We start from the raw sequence: 17,699 nt of genomic DNA, 5'->3' as shown, positions 1-17,699 counted from the left end.
TAATGTGTTAATGGCAGCTTTCAGGATGGAAGTCTCTAGGCCTGCAGGAAGGAAGCCAGGAAACCATTTGAAGTTCATCTGACCCTGACACATGGGTATGGAAGCGCAGGAGGAAAAACAGTGAGGCTTCTCCAGGACATTCCTCAGGGATGCTCAGCACATTCACTGGTTGGTCTAAACTAATATCTGGATTTGTTTATTCTATCAGGTATGTGGTCTCCAGAGTGGATGGCATCTCGAACTCCCAACACGTCAGTTAACAGGCTCCCTCTTTCTTCTCTGAAGTCTGAGCTTGCTTTTGGACTCTCCCAGTAAGGCCTTGTCTTTCTGGAGTTTTTCTGGCTTTCAGGCTCATTTGTAGAATGTAGATAGCCATTGTTTTCTGAGTTTTGTAACAAATCAAGCTAGCACTGGTTACCAGCCTCACCCTCTTCCCCAAGAAATCACTGATGACTCACCCTTCTTGTGTACCCAGGGGGAGGATGACACTCTTCCCTGAATCCCTGAGTTGCATTCTTACAATATCCGGATACCCTAAATTCATGGACCATAAAGGTAAGAAGGTGGTTCTTCCAGGCAATAAAGGCCAGCATGATGGACATGGAAAAGTTATTGCTAGGGTGATCTGGGGCAGAAGCTGAGGTAGCTGTTCTGAACAGGAGTTCTAGGCTAGGAGAGGTCAGCCAAGAATATCAAAAGTGGAGAAGAATGTATCTATGTGAGAATCAGTTAGGGAGGGAGAGATTTCTGCGCATACTCACAGTAAGGACTGAACGAAATTATATGTAAATAACTGCTCTCTTCCCTTACTATGCTTTGGACTTGTCTATTGTGGCATTTTGGGTCTTCAAGGCTGCCCTGCTGTCCTGGAACCTTTCCTCTTTTTGGACTTCTCTGACTGCTTTGGAACACCCCCTCCCCACATTGGGCCAGGTCTGCGCTGGCCTGCAGGGAGGTAATGCTGGCCTGAGACTGAGCGGACTCGACATGACTCCCCGCACAGACCCAAACCTTTTAACCCAGGAACGCCTAGTCCAGGCTCCAGGTTTTTTAACTGGCCTCTGCTGCCCCCACATGGTAACTGAGGTTATTTTTCCTCACCTGAGGTGACTTCTGATGAAAGGTTGTCAGAATCCCAAATTTCTGGCCACTTCCTCCAGCTCCTTATAGCCACCCCCACACTCTCTGCAGTGCTTCAGGAATGTTGCTCTCTCTTGAGACAGGCAGGACGAAACTCAGTCAAATCTTGGGACTGATGAGGTTCAGGGTCATGACTGGGAGGTGGCGCTGCTCACTTCAGCTCATCTGGGGATGTGGGAAGTCATAGGAGAAGGAAGGGGTTCAAAACACTGGAAATAGGATGACTTCTCTTACAGGCTCAAAAATCATCAGCCTGAAGCCCCTAAGATCCCAAAGCAACCATGTCAAAGTCTGAGGAGCATGACCCTTCCCAAGTTATTCCTCGAAGCTAATCCAGAAACCATGACTCAGCTTCTATTGCTTTGCCTGGTAGCTCTGATAGGTCAGAGGTGGCCCAGACTTTCCACCCTCTGGGCCTTGCACACCTTTGGACATTAAGGCATGGATGGAAAAGGAAGCAGGATTTTGATCAGATACAAAAGATGTAGGCTTCCCACACAGAGTCCAGGGAAGTGTCCCATTGCTCTCAGAGAGAGTACCACTCTACCCACCAAGCCAGAAAAATGGGGTCCAAGGCCAAACTTGATGGCCCAGGTAGAGGTAAGAAAAGAGGTTTAGAGGGTGTATGCCTCTCAGACTATGAACTAGAAGAGTGAGGTTATTACCAGCATCCCACCTACCAGCTTAAGAATCTGGTGGGAAGATGTCTCCTAAAAGTAGATCTAGTGACTTTTGTCCTGGGCCCCAAGTCCAGCCCTCAGCATGCTGGGAAACTGCTGCTCATCCTCACTTTGGGCTTTTTTCTCTGAATATCCCTTCTATAACTCCTTCATGTATCTGAGACCACTATCTCATCCCAGAGGCAGAGCAAGACCTGTCTAGGGGCTGAGTCAGAAATCTGAGAGTCATAATTGAATTCCTGTAGGTCTTTACATGTATTATTTCATTAATCCTTATAAAAATTCATGAAAGATGGGTTGTTATCATTTTTACAGATGAATAAACCAAGGAAGGCTCTGAGAGGTGAGATGATTGCCCAGGATCCCACAGCTAGTTCTTGGAGGAGTCTCTTACCCATTTATCTGGCTTTAAAGTCGGGATTCTTACAGACTATTACTCTGCTACCTTTTTTATTGCAGTCCCTTCTCTCCCTGATCCTTTATATCCAACCAGATGCCAAATCTATAGATTCTATTTTATAAATATCTCCTAAGTCTGCTCCCTCCTTTCTCCCTCTCTTCCCCTCCCGTCTTCCTCTCTTCTATTTCTCCTCTCTTCCTTTCTCGAGTCACTTGTCTCCTGTATCCTCTCTTAACTGAGGTAAAATTTACATACAGTGAAGTGCACATATCCTATGTGTACAACTCAATGAGTTTTAATGAATGTGTGCTCTCTATTTCTACCACTTAAAATCAAGATGTAAAATACTTCCATCACACTTGAAAGTCTTCTCATTTTCACTTTCTCTTAGTCCTTGGCCCACACAGGCAACGATGGATATGGTTTCTGTTGCTGTGTATTAGTTTTCCTGTTCTAGAATCTCATATAAATGAAACAACACAGTATATACTCTTTGGGGTCTACTTCTTTTGGTTTTATGATATTTTGTATATTCTACATATTTGTTTATCAGATACTTCATTCTCTTTTTTGCTGACAGCTACATTGAGAGGTAATTCACATACCACACAATTTATCCATATAAGTGTACAATTCAATGATTTCTAGTACAGTATATTCACAGAATTGTATAACCATCACAACAATTGATTTTAGAAAGTTTTTATTATCCCAAAATGAAACTCTATACCCCTTAGTCATCACCCTCCAGCCACAACCCCCGTCTCCATCCCTAAGCAACCACCCATCAATCTACTTTTTGTCTCTATAGATTTGCCTATTATGGACATTTCATATAAATGGAATCATATAACATGTGGTCTTTTGTGGTTGATTTCTTTCACTTAGCATAATGTTTTGAAGGTTCATCCATGTTGTAACATGTATCAATACTTCATTCCTTTTTATGGTGAATAATATGCCATTGTATGGATATACCACATTTTGTTTCCACTTTTGACTAATATGCATAACGCTGCTATAAATAATCATGTACAAGTCTTTGCATGGATGTATATTTTCATTTCCCTTGGAAATATACCTAGGAGTGGAAATGTTGGGTCATGTGGTAACTCTGTGTTTAACTTCTTGAGACACTGCCAAACTCTTTTCCAAGTGGCTGCAGCATTTTGATTCCCAACTGAAGCATATGAGGTTCTGATTTCTCCACATCCTCACCAACACTTGTTAATATCTGACTTTTTGATTATGGCCACCCTATGGTTGTGAAGTAATAGCTCATTATGGTTTTGAATTTCTTTTCCTTTTTTATTGCTGAATAGTATTTCATTGTATGGACATACTACAATTTGCTTATTTATTCTCCTGTTGATGATGGACATTTGGGATGTTTTTAATTTAGGACTATTATAAATAAAGATGCTATAACCATTCTTGTAGAAGTCTTGTTGTGGACGTATATTTTTATATCTTTGGGGTAAATATACAAGAGTAGAATTGCTGGGTCATAGAGTAGGTATATGTTGAACTTTACAGGAAAATTCCAAACTCCTTTTCAAATCATTGTATCTGCTACCATGTATGAAAGATCCAGTTGTTTCACATCTTCCCTAACATGTGGTATTATTAAACTTTTTCTTTACCATTCTGGTTGTTGCTTGGTGGTTTCTTGTGGTTTTAGTTTGCATTTCTTCAGACCAAAGATGTTGAACACCTTTTATCTGCTTATTGGCCATTTATGTATGTTTTTCTGTGAAGTATTAGTTCAAGTTTTTTGCCCATTAAAAAAAATTGGGTTGTCTGTCTTTTCGTTACTGATTTATATAACAGGGTTTCTCGATATAATACTATTGACATTTCGGGCCAGATAATTCTTTGTTGTGTGGGGCTGTCCTGTGCATTGTAGGGCTTTAAACAGCATCCCTGGCCTCTGCCTATTAGATTCTACTAGGAAAATACCCACTCCAGTTGTGACAACCAAAAATGTCTTTAAACATTGTCAACTGTCCCCAGAGAACAAAAATCACCCCCAGTTGAGAACCACTGACTTATAAGGATTTATATATTCAGGATACAAGTCCTTTGTCAGATATATTTGTTGTGAACATTTTCTCCTAGTCTGTGGTTTACTTTTAAATTTTCTTAATGATATCTTTTGAGGAGCAGAAAGGTTAGATTCAGATTAAGTACAAGTTAGTAATTTTTCTTTTATGTTTAGAACTTAAAATAATATAACATTTCTTTTATGTTTGCAACCTAGCACAATATCTGGGAGAAGGCTCTCATTATGGTGGGATCCTCCTGGCTACCAGTGCCACCTGCTGCTTGGTATGAAAGGGAATCTCTTGCCCTGTGGAGAAGAACAGTGTTTCCTAGCCCAGTGCTTCTTGCAGCATGATCTCCCTGTCTACGAGAGACTGAGAGTTCCTCCAGCTCCAGACAGGTCATTTCAATGGAATTTTCCCTGCTGATGCCCCTGGACCAGCCTGTCTCATATCTCTTGGTGGGGCAGGGGAGTATCAGATCATGGAGACAAAGAGGTTTCCAGTTCCAGGTTGTTTGATATGGTATGGTCCCCCTTGCTGGTGCTTCCAGTTGCCCATTGTCTCTCCCTGAAAGAGGGGATTCTTGGACATAGTGAAGCAGGAGAGGCTTCCTCTGGCTACATATTGTCAGAGGGAATCCCCACCGATCCCCCTTGCCAGTGCTGCCAAGTTCAGCTGGGGTTGTTGTTGGAAATCCTGTTCCATCTGGGAAAGAAATGAATCTACCTGGGCTACCTGCTGCTAGGTTGAGGTCAGTTGCTGATAGGCCTGGGTCTATTTCTTCTGTTGGGTGGGTGATCTTTAGATACCCTGCTGTATCTTTCCTCAAGTCCTTAGGTCCCTAACTAGTTCATCATCCTCTTTTCACCTTGCAGAGTTATCTTTTGGTTGCCTCTTGCATTGTTTCTAGGATTATAGTTGCATCCAGCAGGGAGAGAATAGATGAATGAATCTATACTATCATTCCTGAACTGGAAGTCTAGATAAAATTTTTTAAAGAACCAAGTAAGTTTTCCATTAATAAAAAAAATTTAATTGTTGATTTTAAAATTTAATGGGCGGGTTAAGTAGCAAATTAGATAGAAATAAAGAGAAAATTCATTATCTGAAATGCAGATCTGAAGAAATTGCTCAGAATGCAGCAGCAGCAGAGAAAGAGATAGGAATTGTAAAGGAGAAATTTAAAGATATGGAAGACAGAATGAGAATATATAATTGCATTTCTAGATGGAGAGAATGGAGAAAATGAGAGAGAAGTAAGATCCGAAGAATAATGGCTGATAATATTTTTTTGTTGATGAATGACATGAATCCTTAGATTCAAGAACTGCCCTGCCAATCCCAGGCAGCACAAATACAAAGAAAGCCTCACATAGACATATGGTGGTAAAAAAGATAGAGAATATCTGAAAAGAAGCCACACAAAGATGATGGATTATCTCCAAAGGAATGACTCATAAACAAAGAGAAGACTTCTCAAGACTGCTCTTCTCAAGACTGCTCTTCTGACTTTGTGAAGACTTCTCAAGAATAGTACTTTCAAAGTGCCAAAGGAAAATATCTGTCAAGCTAGAAGATTAGTCTTTGAAAAGCTAATATTTAAAAACAAGAGCCAAATAAAGACAGTTTCAGAAATGTAAAATCAGATCCTCACTAACGGATTTTTTAGAATAATCTCCAGAAGGAAGAATTAGATGAAAGAAAAAATAGTGAGCAAAGAAATTTGTGAAATTTAGATAAGCATAAACAACCATTACCTATATGAAACAATAAAAATAGTGACTAAGTTGGGGGAATTTATAAAAGGGTGGAACTAAATTACTTATTAAAGGTAATAAGTAAGTGGGGGAGAGGTGGTAGTGATGGGCATTAAAGCATTAGAAGGTCTTTGTATCACTTAGGAGGAAGATAGAGATATTGATTAAACTTGGTTTATTTAAGTATAAATGGTAAAATTTAAAGGTAACTATTAAAAGAATAGAAATAACAGACTCAATGCAATACCTATCAAAATACCAATGACATTATTCACAAAAATAGAAAAACAATCTTAAAATTTATATGGAAAAGCAGAAGATCCCCGATACCAAAGCAATTTCAAGCAAAAAAGAACAAAGCTGGAGGTATTACAATACCTGACTTCAAAATATACTACAAAGCTATAGTAACCAAAATAGCCCGGTACTGGCATAGAAACAGGCATATAAACCAATGGAACAGAATAGAGAACCCAGGAATGAACCCATGCATTTATAGCTCACGGACTTTTGGCAAAGGCTTCAAGAACACACATTGGGGAAAGGGCAGTATCTTCAATAAATGGTGTTGGGAAAACTGGACATACACTTACGTAAGCATGAAACTAAACCTCTATCTCTCACCATATATAAAAATCAACTCTAAATGGATTAAATATTTAAATGTAGGATCCCCAAACTATGAAACTACTAGAAGAAAATATGGGGGAAGTACTTAAGCCCAGACATTGGACTAGGCATGGATTTTTAAAATAAGACCTCAAAAGAACAGGCAACAAAAGCAAACATAGACAAATGGGATTACATCAAACTTAAAAGCTTCTGCACAGCAAAGTAAACAATCAACAAAGTGAAAACAGCAGTCTACAGAATGAGAGAAAGTATTTGCAAACCATGCATCTGACAGGGAGTTACTACCCAGAATATATAAGGAACTCAACTCAATAGCAAAAACAAAACAAAACAAAAACAAATAATCAGATTAAAAAATGGCAAAAGACTTTAATAAACATCTCTCAAAAGAAGACATACAAATGGCCAACAGATATATGAAAAAATGCTCAACATCACTAATTATCAGAGAGAAATTAAAATCAATCAAAACCATAATGAGATATCACCTCACCCTAGCTAGAATTGCTGTTGTCAAAAAGACAAAAATTAGCAAATGCTGGTGAGGATGCAGAGAAAAGGGAACTCATACACTGCTGGTAGAAATGTAAATTAGTACAGCCACCATGGAAAACAGTATGAAAGTTCCTTAAAAAATTAAAAATAGAACTACAATATGATCCAGCAATCCCATTACTGAGTATACATACAAAGGAAATAAAATCAGTATGTCAGAAAAAGATATCTGTACACCCATGTTTATTGCAGCATTATTGACAATAGCCAAAATATGGAATCAACCTAACTGCCCATTTGACGATGAATGGATAAAAAAAAATGTTGCACACCCCCCCACACACACACTATTCAATTATGAAACAAAATGGTATCTTGTCATTTGTGGCAACATAGATGAACCTGGAAGACATTACACGAAATGAAAAAAGCCAGGCACAGAAAGACAAAAACTGCATGATCTCACTCATATGTGGAATCCAAAAAAAAAAAAAAAAAAGATTTAATGGATGTAGAGAGTAGAACAGTGGTTACCTGAAGCTGGGGAGAGGAGACAGGGGTTGGGGGTGGGGGAAACTAGAAGAGGCTGGTCAATGGGCACAAAGTTATAGTTAGACAGGAAGAAAAGTTCTGGCGTTCTGTTACACAGCAGGGCGACTATAGCAAATAATAATGTATTGTATTTTTTGAGATAACTAGAAATGAATAGGTACAATGTACACTATTTGGGTGATGGTTACACTAAAAACACAGACTTCACCATTATGTAATATATCCATGTAACAAAACTGCACTTGCACCTGCTAAATCTGTAAAAATTAAAATTAAAAATTAAAAAGAGGCTGGGCGCGGTGGCTCACGCCTGTAATCCCAGCACTTTGGGAGGCCGAGACGGGCGGATCAGGAGGTCAGGAGATTGAGACCATCCTGGCTAACACGGTGAAACCCCGTCTCTACTAAAAATACAAAAAAATTAGCTGGGCGTAGTGGCGGGCGCTTGTAGTCCCAGCTACTCGCGAGGCTGAGGCAGGAGAATGGCGTGAACCTGGGAGGCGGAGCTTGCAGTGAGCCGAGATCTTCCCACTGCACTCCAGCCTGGGCGACTGAGAGAGACTCCGTCTCAAAAAAAAAAAAAAAAAAATTAAAAAGATAGCCAGAAGAGAAGATTTTGAATGTTGTCACATATTTATCAGAAATGATAAATATGTTTAAAGTGATGGATATGGTAATTACCAGTTTCATCATTATACTATGTATATATGCATTGAAACATCACATTGCAACCTATAAATATGTGCAATTATGTGTCAATTGTAGATTAAAATTTTTTAATTTTATTATTTGTCTATTGTAAATTTAAAAGTTTTTGAAGAATAGCAAAAGCATAAAACATAAAACAGTAAAAGGAAAAATAGAAAAACAAAAACTAAAGTACTTGTAAAAAAAACAGAAAAAGAAAAAAAAGATAAAAATCAAGGTAAATATAAAGCATTAAAGTAGATGATATGACTAAATGAATAGTATGTCAGAGAGAGGGCAGGACGTCTGGCTTCCCAGCGGGAACCTTCATAGTGCCAGCAATAAAAGAGAGAATTAAATGTGGGTGATGTTGAGAAAGGCAAGAAGATTTTTGCTCAAAAGTGTGCCCAGTGACACACTGTGGAAAAGGGAGTCAAGCACAAGCCTGGGCCAGACCTCCATGACCTCTTTGGGTGGAAGACAGGTCAGGCTGTTGAATTCTGTTACACAGATGCCAATAAGAACAGAGGCATCAACTGGGGAGAGGGTACACTGATGGAGTATTTGGAGAATCACAAGAAGTGCATCCCTGGAACAAAAATGATTTTCACTGGCATCAAGAAGGCAGAAAGGGCAGACTTGAGAGCTTATCTCAAAAATGCTAATGAGTAATAACTGGCCACTACCGAAGGTCTTTTCTGCACCTATTGAGATAATCATGTGTTTTTTGTCATTGGTTCTGTTTATGTGATGGATTACGTTTATTGATTTGCATATGTTGAACCAGGCTTGTATCCCAGGGATGAAGCAAACTTGATCGTGGTGGATAAGCTTTTTGATGTGCTGCTGGATTCGGTTTGCCAGTATTTTATTGAGGATTTTCGCATGGATGTTCATCAGGGATATTGGCCTAAAATTCTCTTTTTTTTTTGTTGTGTCTCTGCCAGGCTTTGGTATCAGGATGATGCCACACAGCCCTCCATGCTAAAAACTCTCAATAAACTAGGTATTGATGGAACATATCTCAAAATAATAAGAGCTATTTATGACAAACCCACAGCCAATATCATACTGAACGGGCAAAAACTGGAAGCATTCCCTTTGAAAACCGGCACAAAACAAGGATGCCTTCTCTCAACACTCCTATTCAACATAGTGTTGGAAGTTCTGGCTAGGGCAATCAGGCAAGAGAAAGAAATAAATGGTATTCAATTAGGAAAAGAGGAAGTCAAATTGTCCCTGTTTGCAGATGACATGATTGTATATTTAGAAAACTCCATCATCTCAGCCCAAAATCTCCTTAAGCTGGTAAGCAACTTCAGCAAAGTCTCAGGATACAAAATCAATGTGCAAAAATCACAAGCATTCCTATACACCATTAAGAGACAAACAGAGAGCCAAATCATGAGTGGACTCCCATTCATAATTACCACAAAGAGAATAAAATACCTAGGAATCCAACTTACAAGGGCTGTGAAGGACCTCTTCGAGGAGAACTACAAACCACTGCTCAACGAAATAAAAGAGGACACAAACAAATGGAAGAACATTCCATGCTCATGGATAGGAAGAATCAATACTGTGAAAATGGCCATACTGTCCAAGGTAATTTATAGATTCAATGCCATCCCCATCAAGCTACCACTGACTTTCTTCAAAGAATTGGAAAAAACGACTTTAAATTTCATATGGAACCAAAAAAGAGCCCGCATAGCCAAGGCAATCCTAAGGAAAAAGAACAAAGCTGGAGGCATCACGCTACCTGACTTCAGACTATACTACAGTAACCAAAACAGCATGGTACTGGTACCAAAACAGAGATATAGACCAATGGAACAGAACAGAGGCCTCAGAAATAACACCACACATCTATAACCATCTGATCTTTGACAAACCTGACAAAAACAAGCAATGCGGAAAGGATTCCCTATTTAATAAATGGTGCTGGGAAAACTGGCTAGCCATGTGTAGAAAGCTGAAACTGGATCCCTTCCTTACACTGTATACAAAAATTAACTCAAAATGGATTAAAGACTTAAATGTAAGACCTAACACCATAAAAACCCTAGAAGAAAACCTAGGCAATACCATTCAGGACATAGGCACGGGCAAAGACTTCATGACTAAAACACCAAAAGCAATGGCAACAAAAGCCAACATTGACAAATGGGATCTAATTAAACTAAAGAGTTTCTGCACAGCAAAAGAAACTACCATCAGAGTGAACAGGCAACCTACAGAAAGGGAGAAAATTTTTGCAGTCTACCCATCTGACAAAGGGCTAATAACCAGAATCTACAAAGAACTCAAACAAATTTACAAGAAAAAAATCAAACAACCCCATCAAAAAGTGGGCAAAGGATATGAACAGACACTTTTCTTTTTTTATTATTATTATACTTTAAGTTTTAGGGTACATGTGCACAATGTGCAGGTTAGTTACATATGTATACATGTGCCATGCTGGTGTGCTGCACCCATTAACTCGTCATTTAGCATTAGGTATATCTCCTAATGCTATCCCTCTCCCCACCCCCCACCCCACAACAGTCCCCAGAGTGTGATGTTCCCCTTCCTGTGTCCATGTGTTCTCATTGTGCAATTCCCATCTATGAGTGAGAACATGCGGTGTTTGGTTTTTTGTCCTTGTGATAGTTTACTGAGAATGATGATTTCCAATTTCATCCATGTCCCTACAAAGGACCTGAACTCATCATTTTTTATGGCTGCGTAGTATTCCATGGTGCATATGTGCCACATTTTCTTAATCCAGTCTGTCATTGTTGGACATTTGGGTTGGTTCCAAGTCTTTGCTATTGTGAATAGTACTGCAATAAACATACGTGTGCATGTGTCTTTATAGCAACATGATTTATAGTCCTTTGGGTATATACCCAGTAATGGGATGGCTGGGTCAAATGGTATTTCTAGTTCTAGATCCCTGAGGAATCGCCACACTGACTTCCACAATGGTTGAATTAGTTTACAGTCCCACCAACAGTGTAAAAGTGTTCCTATTTCTCAACATCCTCTCCAGCATCTGTTGTTTCCTGACTGTTTAATGATCGCCATTCTAACTGGTGTGAGATGGTATCTCATTGTGGTTTTGATTTGCATTTCTCTGATGGCCAGTGATGGTGAGCATTTTTTCATGTGTCTTTTGGCTGCATAAATGTCTTCTTTTGAAAAGTGTCTACAGACACTCACACCAGTGAGAATGGCGATCATGTAAAAGTCAGGAAACAACAGATGCTGGAGAGGATGTGGAGAAATAGGAACACTTTTACACTGTTGGTGGGACTGTAAACTAATTCAACCATTGTGGAAGTCAGTGTGGCGATTCCTCAGGGATCTAGAACTAGAAATACCATTTGACCCAGCCATCCCATTACTGGGTATATACCCAAAGGACTATAAATCATGTTGCTATAAAGACACATGCACACGTATGTTTATTGCAGTACTATTCACAATAGCAAAGACTTGGAACCAACCCAAATGTCCAACAATGACAGACTGGATTAAGAAAATGTGGCACATATGCACCATGGAATACTACGCAGCCATAAAAAATGATGAGTTCAGGTCCTTTGTAGGGACATGGATGAAATTGGAAATCATCATTCTCAGTAAACTATCACAAGGACAAAAAACCAAACACCGCATGTTCTCACTCATAGATGGGAATTGCACAATGAGAACACATGGACACAGGAAGGGGAACATCACACTCTGGGGACTGTTGTGGGGTGGGGGGTGGGGAGAGGGATAGCATTAGGAGATATACCTAATGCTAAATGACGAGTTAATGACGAGAACACATGGACACAGGAAGGGGAACATCACACACCAGGCCCTGTTGTTGGGTGGGGGCCTGGGGGAGGGATAGCCTTAGGGGAAATACCTAATGTAAATGACTAGTTGATGGGTGCAGCAAACCAACATGTCACATGTATACCTATGTAGCAAACCTGCACGTTGTGCACATGTACCCTAAAACTTAAAGTATAATTTAAAAAAATAAAAATAATTGGCCACTACCTCATTTTTACTGACAGATCTCATGAATTTTTTTATGTGTACCATAATTTAATAGACTCCAGACACCAGAATTCAGATCATGAATGACTGACAGAATATTTTCGTTGGGAAGTCCTGATTTAACTAAGACTGGCTTGGAGTTAAATGCAGGTGATTTTTTTTATTTTAATAGTAATTCGAATTCAGTAAATGCTATCACTGTCTTCCCCTTCTGAAGACATGGTTAGATTTGAATAGTAATGTTCAACTTTTCAAAAAGATGGTGAATGCCATCTTAAAAACTATTGGAAACTGGTTTTATATTTAAATTTATATAAATGGTTATATGAATATATTTAAATACTAGGGAATCCCTTCACTGTTTCAGAACCAAGCAAGACTCATCTGTGTTTTGTGTTCATTAGCCTCTTAAAGGCAAGGTCTGAAGATAAAGTAGCAACATTTACTTGTATTTGTGGTTTTAACTATGTCAATCTAATTAGAGTTCTTGTATCTAAAATGGTGCCTTTTACTTATTGAAAGGCATTTTAATATGGTTTATGTGTAATATCAAAAAAAGAATATTTCACAAAAAATGTCAATGATCAAAATAAATGTAATTGGATGAAATCTACCATTTAAAATACTGGAATTATAAGTTGAGTTAAAAAAAATCTAGTTATATGTGCTGGGCACAGTGGCTCCCGCCTGTAATCCCAGCACTTTGGGAGGCCGAGGCAGGCAGATCACTTGAGGTCAGGAGTTCGAGACCAGCCTGGCCAACATAGGGAAACCATGTTTCTTCTAAAAATACAAAAATTAGCCGGGCGTGGTAGCCCGCGCCTGTAATCCCAGCTACTTGGGAAGCTGAGGTGAGAGAATCGCTTGTACCCGGGAGGCGGAGGTTGAAGTGAGCTAGGATCGTGCCACTGCACTTCAGGCTGGCAGGCTGGACAACAGAGTGAGACTCCGTCTCAAAAACAAAACAAAACAAAACAACAACAAAACCCAAACAAATCTAGTTATATGTTGTTACAAAAGACACACCTGAAATACAAGGACCATATTCTTTGGTCACTATGTAATTAAGTTAGAAGTCAGTAGAAAAAGAAAACCCAACTTAAATATATATGGAGAGAGATTTAAAAACACACATCCAATTAATTCATGGGTCAAAGAACGAACTATAATGTAAATTAGAAAATATTTATGACTGAATGCTAATAAAAATATCTCCCATCAAAATCTATGGGGTGCAGCAAAGGAAGATTATACTTAGACACTTATAGCCTTAAATGCTTTTATTTGAAAATAAGAAAGAATGAGCATTTATATATTAAGTGCCCGACTTAAGAAGTTAGAAAAGGAACAATAAAATAAAACCAAGAAAGTTTGGGAGGCCAAGGTGGGAGGATCACCTGAGGTCGGGAGTTCGAGACCAGCCTGACCAAAATGGAGAAACCCTGTCTCTACTAATAATACAAAAATTAGCCGGGCGTGGTGGTGCATGCCTGTAATCCCAGCTACTCGGGAGGCTGAGTCACGAGAATCGCTTGAAATCGGGAGGCAGATTTTGCAGTGAGCCGAGATCGTGCCATTGCACTCCAGCCTGGGCAACAAGAGCGAAACTCCGTCTCAAAAAAAAAAAAAAAAAAAGAAAGAAAGAAAAAAAAGGAAAGAGCGAGAGAAGGAAGCTATAACTAGAATTTGTTCAACAAATGTTTATGAAGCACCAACTATGTGGTAGGCACTGGAAATATAGCAGCAAATTAGAAACAAATCCCTTCTCTCATGGAATTTACATTCTAGTTAGGAAAGACAGAAAATAAACAAGTAAAAGCTGTAATATAAGCAATTTGTAGTAGTGAAGTGCAGCAAGGAGCAGCGTACTCAATAGAAGCACAGACAACCATGTGAAATATACTTATATAGTAATGTTGAGGCATTTGGGAGGGGTGGTTAATGATTTCAGAGACTTAGAATGGGGCCAGTAATAGCTTCTTCAGTTACATTAGGATTGGCTAGGGCAGGTGGGTCAGGAGGAGAGTGAGACCAGTTCCCTGAATGTTTAGCACCCTCTACCTTAATGAGCTCTGTTTGTCAGCGGAGGTACAGCCTGCATCCATCACAGGTGTATCCTGCAGGGCAGCCTGGCACTTCTCAAGGCAGTGACCAAGTGGTGATGCAAAGTACAGGGAAGGGACAGCAATGGCATCTCTTATTATTGAAATCAAAAGATTCTGGGTTAAACATAGCAGTCATTCAAGACATCTGGATCAGGCTTTGAATCAAGGCACTGGGGTATCATGTGGTACAGGCAGAGGAATGTCATGTTACCTATGAAACCACTACAAATCCCTATGGACTACATTCAGACTTTTTACTGACCACACAAATGAACCTCTGGAATGACGTTGTGGCAGGAATCTTAGCCATACTGGCCTTTCTGTTTCTCCAACTTACTCTTCTCATTCCTACCTCTGGACTTTTGCACTTTCTGGAATAATCTTCTGTACCTTTGCAATATTTCAACTCAAATATCGGCTCTGTAAGATAGGCCTTCTTTGAGCACACTAAGTGAGCCAAGCCCTCAGCCACTCTCTATCACATCCCCTTGCTTAATATTCTCTTTATTAATTTTTAATTTTGTGAGTACATAGTAGGTATATATATATATGTTTTGATATATATATGTTTTGATACATATATGTGTATACACACAAAACATATATATGTTTTGATACAGGCATACAATGTGTAATAATCACATCAGGGTAAATGGGGTATCCATCCCCTCAGGCATTCATCCTTCATGTTACAAATAATCCAGCTATACTCTTTTAATTATTTTTAAATGTACAATTAAATTATTGACTATAGTTGCCCTGTTGTGCTATCAAATACTAGATCTGATTCATTCTTTCTATTTTTTGTACCCATTAACCATCCCTATTCCCCATCCCCACTTTCATTACCTTTCCCAGCCTCTGGTAATCACCCTCCTACTCCCTATGTCCATGTATTCAATTGTTTTAATTTTTAGCCCCCATAAATAAGAACACGTGTAGTTTGTCTTTCTATGCCTGGCTTATTTCACTTAACACAATGACTTCCAGTTCCATCCATGTTGTTGCAAATGACAGGATCCTATTCTTTTTTGTTTGTTTGTTTGTTTGTTTGTTTGTTTTTGAGACAAGGTCTCTCTCTGTGGCCCAGGCTGAAGTGCAGTGGTGTGATCACAGCTTACTGCAGCCTCAACCTCCCAGGCTCAAGCAATTCTCCCACCTCAGCCCCTGAGTAGTTGGAACTAGAGGAGCACGCCACCACACCAGGCTACTTTTTTTTAATTTTATTTTTTATAGAGATGGATTCTCACCATGTTGCCCAGGCTGATCTCAGACTCCTGGGCTCAAACAATACTCCTACCTTGGACTCCCAAAGTGCTGGGATTACAGGCATGAGCCACCATGCTTGGTGGATCTCATTCTTTTCATGGCTGAGTAGTACTCAATTGTGTACATGTAACATATTTTCTTTATCGATTCATCGTGGATAAACACTTAGGCTGTTTCCAAATCTTGGCTATTATGAGTAGTGCTGCAATAAACATAGGAGTGCAGATATCTCTTAGATATACCAATTTCATTCCTTTTGGGCATATACCTAGCAGTGATATTGCTGGATCCTATGGTAGTTATATTTTTAGTTTTTTGAGGAACCTCCAAACCATTCTCTATAGTGCCTCTACTAATTTACATTCCCAAAAACAGTGTATGAAGGTTCTCTTTTCTCCACATCCTTGCCAGCATTTGTTATTGCCTGTCTTTTGGATGAAAGCCATTTTAACTGGGGTGAGAGGATATCTCATTGTAGTTTTTTATTTGCATATCTCTGATGATCAATGATGTTGAGCACCTTTTCATATACCTGTTTGCCATTTGTATGTCTTCTTTTTGAGAAATCTCTATTCAAATCTTTGGCCCATTTTTAAATTGGATTATTAGATTTTTTTCTATAGAGCTGTTGGAGCTCCTTATATATTCTGGTTATTAATCCCTTTTCAGATGAGTACTTTGCAAATATTTTCCCCCATTCTGTGGGTTGTCTTGCACTTTATTGATTGTTTCCTTTGCTGTGCAGAAGCTTTTTAACTTGAAGTGATCCCATTTCCATTTGTCCATTTTTGCTTTGGTTGCCTGTGCTTGTGGTGTATTCCTCAAAAAATGTTTGCCCAGATTAATGACCTAGAGAGTTTCTCTGCATTAGTCCATTTTCACACTGCTATAAAGAACTGCCTGAAACTGGGTAATTTATAAAGAAAGAGGTTTAATTGACTCACATTTCCACATGGCTGGGAGGCCTCAGGAAACTCACAATCATGGTGGAAGATGAAGGGGAAGCAAGGCATGTCTTACATGGGGACAGGGGAGTGGGGGTGGGAATTGCCAAACACTTTTAAACCATCAGATCTCATGAAAACTTACTCACTGTCATGAGAACAGCATGGGGAAAACTTCCCCCATGATCCAGTCACCTCCCACCAGGTCCCTCCCTTGACATGTGAGGATTACAATTCGAGATGAGATTTGGGTGGGGTCACAGAGACAAAGCATATCATTCTCCAATGTTTTCTTTTAGCAGTTTCATACTTTGAGGTCTTAGATTTAAGTTTTACTTCATTTTCGTTTGATTTTTGTATATGGTGAGAGATAGAGGTCTAGTTTCATTCTTCTGCATACAGATATCCAGTTTTCCCAGCAATATTTATTGGAGAGGCTGTCCTTTTCCCATTGTAACTTCTTGGCACCTTTACTGAAAATGAGTTCACTGCAGGTGTATGGATTTGTTTTTAGGTTCTCTATACTGTTCCATTGGTTTATGTGTCTGTTTTTATGCCAGTGCCATACTGTTTGGGTTACTATAGCTCTGTAATGTAATTTGAAGTCAGGTGATGTGATTCCTCTAGTTTTGTTCTTTTTGCTCAGAATAGCTTTGGCTATTCTGGGTCTTCTGTGATCCCATACAAATTTTAGGATTTTTTTTTTTTTTTGCTATTGCTGTGAAGAATGTCACTGGTATTTTGATAGGGATTGCATTGAATCTGTAGATTGCCTTGGGTAGTATGGACATTTTAACAATATTGATTCTTCCAATCCATGAGCATGGAATATCTTTCCATTTTTTGATGTCCTCTTCAATTGCTTGCATCAATGTTTTATACTTTTCATTGTAGAGATCTTTCCATTTTTTGGTTAATTCCTAGATATTTTATTTTATTTGTAGGTATTGT

General features: G+C 39.1%; 1 pseudogene; it reads left to right on the top strand.

Annotated features, from left to right (window-relative positions):
• The first annotated feature begins 987 nt into the window (after window positions 1-987).
• LOC134729775 (cytochrome c-like) lies at window positions 988-9,424 on the top strand (annotated as a pseudogene).
• The last annotated feature ends 8,275 nt before the right edge of the window (window positions 9,425-17,699 follow it).

The sequence above is a fragment of the Pan paniscus genome, chromosome X (genome assembly GCF_029289425.2).
Source record: "Pan paniscus chromosome X, NHGRI_mPanPan1-v2.0_pri, whole genome shotgun sequence".
In the NCBI taxonomy this organism is placed as follows: Eukaryota; Metazoa; Chordata; class Mammalia; order Primates; family Hominidae; genus Pan; species Pan paniscus.
The sequence above is the reverse complement of the archived record's forward strand: the minus strand, read 5'-3'. Positions and strand labels throughout refer to the sequence as shown.